Source organism: Acomys minous, assembly GCF_964271855.1.
Source record: "Acomys minous genome assembly, chromosome: 15".
NCBI classification, from domain to species: Eukaryota; Metazoa; Chordata; class Mammalia; order Rodentia; family Muridae; genus Acomys; species Acomys minous.
In genome coordinates, this window is record NC_140497.1 from 39,169,213 (window position 1) to 39,179,823 (window position 10,611).

General features: G+C 37.1%; 1 protein-coding gene across 10 annotated transcripts in view; it reads right to left on the reverse strand.

Annotated features, from left to right (window-relative positions):
* The window catches only part of TENM3 (teneurin transmembrane protein 3), a 2,605,219-nt gene extending 2,597,805 nt beyond the window's left edge, over positions 1-7,414 (reverse strand). For 3 of the 10 annotated variants that reach the window (XM_084760481.1, XM_084760480.1, XM_084760467.1), the window contains exon 1: positions 7,065-7,414. The gene's annotated coding sequence lies outside the window, so the exon portion shown is untranslated. The remainder of the gene's footprint in view (positions 1-7,064) is intronic. The other 7 variants (XM_084760484.1, XM_084760483.1, XM_084760482.1 and 4 more) reach the window with 3 other exon arrangements.
* Positions 7,415-10,611: the final 3,197 nt, after the last annotated feature.

Below are 10,611 nucleotides of genomic sequence, written 5' to 3' on the forward strand. Positions count from 1 at the left end.
AAACAATCAACTCTCAGATATTGATAACACTGTCAGTGTGAGTAGGTGTTTCTTTGGGAGTGTATTTTATTCTCTTCGGTAGAGGCTATTTTTGAGTAGCTATGTTTCCAAATACAAAGCCTTCGGATCCATTATCTCTTGACCTTTTTCTGCTTTTACATCTTGAGAATTTTTGAGACGTCTTTCTATTACTTTTCCCTAAAAGCACATTATTTACTGAGAGATTTTATACTTTATTCCTATTTTAAACAATGTTCTCTGACATTTCTCAGTAAAATATTTTCAAATATTATTGTCAGTATATGATTAACTAGGAGGTTTGAAATAATTTGAAATGGATTCAACAGCTGCAGTGCTTTAAATTATTTAACTAGAAAACCCAATAATTTTGCTTATCACAAATATTACAACTTTTATTTTGTAGAGGTTCTTCATTGTTATTTAAGTCCATCCTTGAAAGCATTTAAAATGTTTTTTTTTCATTTTTTTAGTTTAATCTATAATGTAATCACAAAGTGATTCCAAATAAAACTAAATAAAATGAGATGCCCATTCTCCGTTCAAAAAGCAAATAAGTCAATCATAACAACAGATTTAATAAAAATCTTCTCATAAAATCATTGTCAAACATTTATGTTAAAGCATTCTGCGTGCAACATTTTTATACAATTCATACTAAGCCTGATTGAAGGTGTTTTATATTATAAAGGGGGTTTGAACATAATTTTATTCTTTCAAAAGTATGAGTTTTATTTTTCTCAATATTGTATGCAAATCAAACTTGGATAGAAAGGATGGTCATATTTTTAAAGAGAAAAAAAAATAAAGTCCAAAGCAAAGTCCTGTTGAGAGAGAAAGCACTCACAAATAAGTGATAGTATTAATTACATGTACAAGTACAAAGATTTAACTCAAATAATTTTAGAAAATATACTTTTAAAATGGGCAGTCAGCCATAAATTATCTTGGTAATAACAAATAGTATAGTTTTTCTCAAATTTATAAAGTACAACAACTACATTTTAAAAAGATAGTATTGAGAGAGACATGACAAGAAATTCCCTAAGCATAAACAGATTAGAGTGCTTTTTTTTTTTTCAGAAAATATGTGCAGTCTAAATGATATATGCAGCAAAGAAATATATTTTGAGGGCTGTGTGCAGATAACATATGCATGAATGACAGCACTGAAGGAGTGATAGTTCAGTTTATTCAATAATATCTTGAAGGAACCCATTATTGAAAGAATTATTACATAAAATTAAAGTAACTATATTTTTAAGATAATAAAAAGCTTATTATCTTAAATGTTTACCAACACAGAATCAGCTTTTTCTTTGTGTTACTGGTTTAAATTTTCTTTGCATATTTGATCCGAAACAGAAAACAACAGTGTATTAATTTTAATTACTTGATGATAAGAAGGAATAAAAATCAGAGAGATCCCTTATATTTCAAGGGCACTAGATCTGATATTTACTCTTTAAATAATTACTTTTGAACTTATTGGTATTTTTAACTTAGGTGGAATAGTTTAGAAACAGGCTTGTTGAGTTAAGGGAAGCCTGTTAGCATGACTATTTCCCACACTGAATCTGTTTAATCTTGTGGTCCCCATTCAACAAGTCATAATTACATTCCTTCTATTGTATTCTAGCATCAGCACATGGTGAGTAATTAATTATACTAAACACATACACAGCACTGACATTTGTTATTGCTAGGGTTCAATTTGCTGAAAATATTTTATTTACTTAATATATAATCACAGAATTTTATATCATCCAAAGAGAATTAATTTCTAAATTTTTATTGAGTTTTACTTGGACATAAAAATCTAATCACTTCTTGCTTATATCATCATATAGTTGCTAATATATGCCTTTTAAACAGATGATAAGACCAAACTTTCTTTAATGAGCACATATTGTACAATGGATTGCACTAGTCAGAAAACATTAGATATCGATACAACCCTTTTACAAATGTATATTTATGGCCATAGTTAAGTAATTATTCTTTTCCAAGTAAAAATAAAAATGTATTCAGAAAATTAGGGACCATATGATGCAGGATGGCAAAGCTACTACCTCTGTGTCATTGTTCTCACATAATCTAGACTACCAGGTGATACTTTTCTGATTTTAAATGTTAGTGGTCATGGCCTTGCTGGGCTTTATAAATTCAATTCAGTGGCTTTAAATGTCTTTTATTTTTCACAATACTGTCTTAACTCTAATATACCCAATGGGATCACCATGCTAGAAGTGCATTTCAAGAATCTTTATAATACAGTAGAGCTAACCGTACCACTACAGAAGATTCAGATCCCTGGCAAAATCACTTAGCAAAATAGCATGAGTATCTATTCTGCGTCTGCGGAAGCAAGTCAGCCAGAACTTTCCAAACACCATAGTTCGTTCAGTCTTTCAATTTTACAAAGAAAGCTTCCTTACTTTAGACACAAAATCATGATAACTAGTTGCACTATCCGCAACTTCTAAAATAGTCATCGTCAACATAGAAAATAACACTGATGCTCTGAGGCTTTCTTGGAGTAATGAAAAAAATTTTTAAACACTGTAAATATCAAAATACTAGTTAGACCACTCTTTCCTCTAGTAGTACCTGGTGGTTACGTCTTTTCCCCTTATGTTTTTTCTTCTTTTTTTTCCCTTTTATTTATGCCTAGCCAGGCTTTAGTAATCAAGTTCTGATAAGTATATCCCTATTACTAATTTGATGTCAGTTTTTATATACATTTTTCTACTAATAACTTTTAAAAAGCGGTTTTGGGTGACTGTTCAGGCAGCAAACTGTTTCTGTCATTTTTTTTTCCTTTTTTTCATTTTGGAAGCTGCTAACCTGCACTTTCGGTTTACTCAGGTAATTAAGTTTTATTCCTTCTCAAGTCTCTGATGGGGTTGAAGACCAGATAGTTTGCTCTTACACTTAAACTTAGTTATTTAAGGGTTAAGATGTTTTCAGGTCTAGGTAGATGTTTTAAGTTGATAGAGATGAGATATGCTAGATATTGATTTACATTCAGAATTTTAGACTTACCGAAATAGAAAAGATTTTTTTCTTCAAGATTGACAAATACAAATAGCCAAAACACTATGTATGTAATATTTATATAATTCCTTGCTTTTTTCATGGTTCTTCTGGCTATATGTAGCTTATTTTATTTATGTGTAATAATATAAATGTATATGTAAAAAAGAAATACAATAAAAAGAGAAATAAATTAAAGATTCTTCATGTTATCAAAAAAATATATTCTATCACAAAGTAGCATACAGATCAAACTGTACTTATGTTAAATATCTACAGATGCATACATGCAAGTGTATACATTTGCAATCCATATAATCACATTAACAATCAAAAATATATGTACATGCATACACTTGTAAATAAAATTAACCTACATTCTTAGTAGAATTTTACACAAGAAAACAGAGTTTTAAAGTATTTCCTTAAAACTAAAGTATTTGTGACAATAATGTGATGAAATAAAAGATTTAGTTAAACTAACGCTAAAGTTTAAAAATATCATTTGAAATAAGCCTTGGAATATCCATCATTTCTGCTAAGATTTCTATTCCAAAATGTATTTGTAATTTCTGATTATGTCTAATATAAGTTTGACTTTGATATTACAGTATTTTCCTTATATATATTTGCTGAAACTTTTTAAAAGATATAATAGAGTTCTCGGACCTCTTAAATATCCACACTTTGTGTTTGCTGGCATATTCTAAAAACTTTAGGTGAGAGCCATGACATCCAGAACTTATACCTAGACACATCCAACAGGAAGTTGATGAGACAGAAATTAATGACAAATGGTTTCAACTTTTGCTTCATCATCACTAACTGATAAAGCTGTTTATCTCCTAGAGGAAAATGTATTGGAGAGAACTCAGAAATCATTGCTTTTTCATAATCTCTCTATCTTCTTATGTGTTATTAAAAGGTTAATTCAATTGAATATCTAAGCTCAATAGTTACATTTTATGATGCTTGAAGGAAATATTAATATGCCTAAAGAAGGCAAAGCTGTAAAGAGAATGAAAGACAATGCACATAACGCATAAATGAATTGAAATGAGTTTTAAGTCACACTTGGTGACTCCCCAGGTACAAACATCATCCTGAGTTTTAATTTATAAAGCATAGTTTTCTTTAATTTTAGAGAGTATTTAACAGATATTCATGTACAATTGCTTTGTTTTTCAAATAAAAATGTAATAAATAATTAAGCTATTTCCCAAAATTTTTCAGTGTAGTTCACATTGTTAAGTGTCCCATTACAAACTAACTACATATGTATTTTATTGATTTTGCAGATATATATATGTATATATACATATATATATATTAATCTCCTACCTCTCCCATGAATATGAAGTTAGCTCCTGTAATATTGTCACTTTACTGTAGGAAGGAGGCACTAAAGCAATGACTTTTCAAAAAAACTTTTGAAACGTCATCTATTCATAAAATCATTGTGATACAATTTAATCAAAATTCCACTAATAATAAATGTACAAACAAACATAAATGCATCCATCTTCTTAGAAAATAAGCATGATATTAATAATAAAGTTAAACTTTCAGAACTTTTCTCTGAAGCTCGTTTCTGCACGAGGGACATAAACTTGGGGTGGTTTGTTTCGAAATATCTCTAATCACTTTCTCTGCGTATGGAGAGCCAAATTAGAGGCTTCACAATGACAGCCACATTGTGAATTGAGTTCCAAGCCCTCTTGATGCTGTGTGAATCTACCAGAAATAAAAGGACGCACAGTTAGGGATTGTTCACCTATCTGATTGCTTAGAATACAATCACATGTAGTTTTGGATGTGCATGCACAATAGAAGTCATATTTAACTCAAATGATTTTGTACTAGTTTTCCAAAGGTGTCTTACATATCTCTGTGCTCCTTAAAATAGTTGATGTAAAGCCGTATCATTTTAAATACTAAATTATGAATCTAAAATAAGACTGAATTGGTATCTTTCAGATTACTTAGACAAAATACTGAACCACATTGTAATCTTCAGGGGAAAGCTGACTGTAATGACACTGGTTTGGTGGAATTGACTAAATACAAGTTCCAGCATTGAGTACAATGAATGGCTCTTGCCACTGCCTAAGCCTTTTCTGCTCCATCTGTAAAGTGAGCAGTGCATGCCCCCTCTCTAAACTATATAGTTATTTTCTCAGATGCATTACATGAGATAAAGTATTTAATTATGTAGGAAGGCAAATATCACTCCAAATTATTATTGCTACTATAATTGTGGACATAAAGCCATTAAACAGCTTCTTTGGAAAAACACTTGCCTTGCTATTTGGAGACTTCATTGGTGTGGGGAAGCCACACAAGTTCTAAATTTTCTATAATTTCAGAGAAATTTCAGTAAAATAACTGCAAAGCTACAAAGTTATGTTAACTTTTTTCAACTACTTTAGAAAATAAGTCTTATTTCCTACTTTAAGTTTGCAAAACAAAAACTTAATTATATTGAGCATATGTTTACTTAATTTTAGGTACAAGTTTTTACACAAACGCACACAGACACACACACATTCACTCACTCACTCACTAGGTCTTTAAAACTATATCTTTACTCATGCCATGACAAAAACACAGTTTTTACTAGAGATGTTATTTACTATATTCTATCACATTAAATGTACCTGATATTTTCCTATGAATAGATCCAATTGTACTTTAATTTAAAAAACTCTTTAGAAATGCTTTTTATGAAAGTTAAAAAGAGCTAACAGAACTGAATTTTTCACAGTGATTCATTAGTCATATTTCTGTTGACATGCCATTTTTCAAAGACAACAGAAAATCTGGTGTTGCTGATCAAGCAAACTCCATATACATTTTATAAAAAAACAAAACAAAACAAAACAACTTGAGTAAATCGGGATAAATGAGTGTTAAATTTCTTCTAGTGCAGTTTTGCACTGCTCCATCTGCTGGATGTGACTAAATCTCCTGCAGCAAGTGGGTCCCTCTCAAACTAACATGAATTAATTCAGCAGGTGGCTTCAAAGGGCTCAAGAACGCAGCTTCTGAAACTTATAATGACTTTTACAATCTTTTGTTCAATAAGATTTCCTATTTTGCTGTTAGGGAAAGGAAAGGGGGAAACAGTCTATAATCTCAGAGAAAATACTGTTCACAGTAGGTGAAGTATTTCAGAGAAGACATAGGCTACTCTGCAGATTTTAATACTATTTCCACCATATGATTTTTATCAACATTTATATGGCAGGTCCTAAAGCCGTTCCCCTGTCCCAGAAATGAAACTCATATGCAAAATAACTTTAAAAAACCCTTAAAAGATGAAAGTCAGGAAACATAAATATCACAAAGGACAGTCATGACCCTTTCAACAGGATTCGCCAAGTGATAGGGTGCCATTTGATTACTGACCCTGCAGTGTCTTAGCAGCTCTTGAGTCAATGCACTCTTGGACAAGATAGCCCCAGTTTCCTGCGTTCTCACAGCCCCAGACTGGAAGAGTGTATCTGCTGCCACCAGTCAGGCCTCTTTCACTGCTGCCAACTGGGCTGCTTCTTTCAAACCGCTGCTGCCGCTGCTGCTGCCACTGCTGCAAAGAAAGGGTTACTCCTCCCTGGAAGTCAAGTGGCTGCAAACTTCCCCTGTTTTACACGTACATTTTTCCCTGCAAACTTGTAAGCCCTTTTCCAGATGAAGGGCCAAGGAAACCTTTGACAAGCACCACAGGCAAAAGCGTTGTAACCGACACCCCCAGAAGGTAAGACGTGCGATTCTATCCGAAAGGCAATCTTCCTTCAGATGGGAAGAATAGCTTCTAGCATCAACTGCCCACATTCATTTCCTATCAGCAAATTTACCAGCTTGAGCAGTCGCAGCTGCCACCATCTAGTGTGAAGGTGGAGGTAAAGTTTGACGAATGGTGGTGACCACCCCTGGCAGGGAAAGCATCTAGACAGCTACCTACCCACGCGGGCTGGGCGAGAGGAGGTTCCTGCAGGAAAAGTGTCACGTACCTTCCTCCAGTTGCAAGGCTGCTAGCCCAGGACCCCGAGAGTCTGCGATGTGGCGGGGCGAGCGTCCAGCCCTGGCCGCGGGCTTCCTCCCAGGGTGACCGGAGCCACCGCCGCCGCTGCGCCCGGGCGCAGGGCCGAGCAGCCTGCGACGCGCCAAGGGCGCCAGGCACTGCCAGTCACTTGGCCCAGAGAAGTTGGGCAAAGCCTCTGTGGCGAGCCTCGGCCACTCGGGAGAGCAACACGTTTAGTTTGAACTTTCCAGCTCCAGTCCCAGCGAATACACACTCACGCACACACACGCGCGCGCTGAGAGCCTGTCACAGGCGAGCGGACTGGCACCGGTGGCTCTCTGGCCGCGTCTTTCTCTCTCCCTCGCTCTTATTGGCGAGGAGGTTATTGTTTTATTTATTTATTTCCTCCTCTTGGCTCCATCCCTCCGCCCCGCATCTCCCGCCCTGCTTTCTCCACCCCCCTCTCCTCCCTCCCTAAGTGTCTCTGAGCCCAGCAGTGGCTGTCGCTCCAGCTGTGGCGTTGAGGGCTTGCCGGCTGGTTCCCCCCCAACCCCCGCGCTCCTCGTGGGGGCTCGGGGACCCAAGCTCCCTGGGAGGGCGGGGCACCAGGAGGGAAAGGACACCAGGGAGCTCTGCTTGCAGTGGAAGAGACGACCAGTGTCAGTGGAGGTGAGGGGACTTCTCTTCGGATTCCCTGGGACGGTGCTACCTACAGCCCCACCGCCTGCGAAGAGAGAGAAGCTGGTGGTTGCTGAACAGAGACTCCCCGCCCTGGCGGTTGATGCACCCGGACCGCGACTGCCTCTGTGAGTGCAGATGCACCGGCTCTAGCACCCCACCTGAGACCGGGTTCAGCCATCAGCAGCTGGGCTGCTATCCTCCTCCAGGGCATCCCCAGACCACAGAGGGACACTCCTGTTCCCAAGCTAGCTTTTTGCCTCACGCGATACGAGTTGTCATTTTTGTAAACCGTGGTTCAAGTGTCCAAGGCTTCCTCATCCCACTGCCTGCCTCTCCTCCTACCCTCCATAAAGGTGCCTTCCACCCTCAGCTTCAACACGCTTCAGCTGGGTGCGACCTAACCTTTCAGCCTCCAGCTTGGGGCTCCAAATTCCACTCCAAAAGGACCCCCAAGATTTGACCAGGAGTGCAGTGTTTGGGGGGGGGTATTATTGTCCTCCAAACTGAGCTCTTAAATGGCAATTTACTGCTGGTGCCACTGTTTTTTAGTCACAGACTAACCTTTTCCCAAACCTGCCAAAGAGATGACCTTAAAGGCAGCTGCCCTCCCCTCCCCTTCACAATCTGAAAGCAGTTCTTTACCAAGAAACCCGTTTTGGGCTCAAGGAAATCCTTCCATCCGCGTGGAATACTTCACTGCCCAGCGGCTTTTCCAGCATAAATCTCTGACAGGGTTCCCAAAAAAAGAGGAGGGAGGGGGTATAAAAATGAAATAAATCTAGGCCGCATCATGATAAATAAGCAGCCTGTAAACTAGGCACCATCCCAATGGAAGGGATGCAAATTACGCCTCCTGGATTTGGAAGGATTCCTTTCCTCAGCGTTTTGCCCTCGGAAGCGCTAACATTTTTTTTTTAATTTTTTTATGAATTGTCTTGTTGTAAAAGCACTTCTTTAATTCTAGAGAGCTTAAAGACGATCTTTTATTATACGCATATATTGTACCTAGGTGTGTATTTGCTTTATATTATGACCAATTATTTCTCCCAACTTTCTGAAAATTTCTGGTTAGATATTTATTCATTGCCGTTTTCAATATTTTTCCAGTAATTCCTAATTAATGTACAGATATCCCTTACCGAATTGGTATATTTTTTTTCTACTTTACATTCTCATTGGCATCCCAAGTAAGCCCCCCAGAGGTCAGTTGAGGAACAGGTGATGACTGACATGAGGGAAGGAAAAGAATGCTTATCCTTTCTGCACACTAGTATTGCTCTGTTACCAAACATACAGTTGTCATTTGCAAAGAATGAAAGTACATCTGGTGTACCCGGTCCTTCCTCAGTCAGGAAGCACCAGCTATCAGGGGAAAAGGGACCACAGTTAATACCGTTCTACTAAATGGCTGGACACAAATACCATCAAGTAAAAGCAGTGCAGTACATCATTGTTCCTGAGTGAATAACAGGAATGTTTGTCACTTTCTGAGACCATGTCTTCCAGTAACACAACGATAAGTTTATTCAAAATTAGCAAGAACCATATATAATTTTAAGCCCAAAATAATGGAAGACCATACATGTGCTATGTATCAAACATATTCTAGCGTATTAGGGATCTATCTAACAGTGGTACTTTGAAGTTTACATGAAGATTTACACACACACACACACACACACACATATATATATATTAGGTAGATACTGAGACAGTTGGAGTGGTTCCTCTCCATATCGATATCTCCAGGTGTGCAGCTGTAATGGTATTCTTTATCCCCATGTGAATTCTGCTCTTTCATTACATTTACCTTCAGTGTACTTCCACTCACCAAGACCCAAAAAGACAGTTTTATTGGGAGCGCACATGATGGTGCTTTTTTAAAGCTCAAAATCACATTTAACATTGAAAGTGACGTTAATTGGAAAAGAAATTTAAAAGTAATTGATTCTTATCTTGAAAAGTGATTAAGCATTATCCATGTATATTAACACCGGGCACTGTTCTACACACCTGTAGTCTCAGCACTAAAGAAAGATGAGGCTCGAAAGTTCTGGAATAGTATGGACTACATGAAGAAACTTCATTCAAGAAAATCTGTCTACAGACACTACTGACGATTATGATTATGGTGGCGCACACGATCTGATTAAAGACATTCTTAAATGTGTAGTGTGTTAACTCCTATTACGAATACATGAAGGATGCAATCATTTATTTGAGAAGGGTTCAGTGTATTTATTAAACCTGCATAGATATCAAAGAGTAGCTTAATGGATTAAGGTATTAAGGTGGCATTTTGAGAATATTCAAATAGTACCCTTCGAAGAGTATATAGTTGTATAACAGTAGCAACTCGGTCAAGTTTATTTGATAATATTCAGTTACTGTCTTCAATGCCAAGACAATTCAAAGAAATGGAAAAGATAAATAGAGGGGTGAAAGACCTGAAGTGAGAGGGATGTAAGTTTGTATGAGACAGAGCTAGCTTGCTAAGCAGCAGGAAACATGGAGAGACCGGATGTGAGTGGATGCATCCTGCCTGCTGACACCATCAACACTCTCAGAACACTCATTCTTACAGCTCTAGCTGATACGCCAAGTTCGTGGCATTGTTCTGCCTACATTGACAAAAATAAGTCAGCCAACAGTGAAACCAGCAATCCTCATATCTAAGTAAAAAAACAAACAAACAAACAAAAAAATCTCTCATCTCATTTTTAAAAATATGAGAATGTCCTGACCATTGTCTAGATCTGGGTAGGGGTTTGAAGTTTACCGCCTGTATTGTCCTTGGCTGGTGCCATAGTTTGAGCAGGACCCCTGGGCCCAAATCTGCCTATCATAATGTTCTA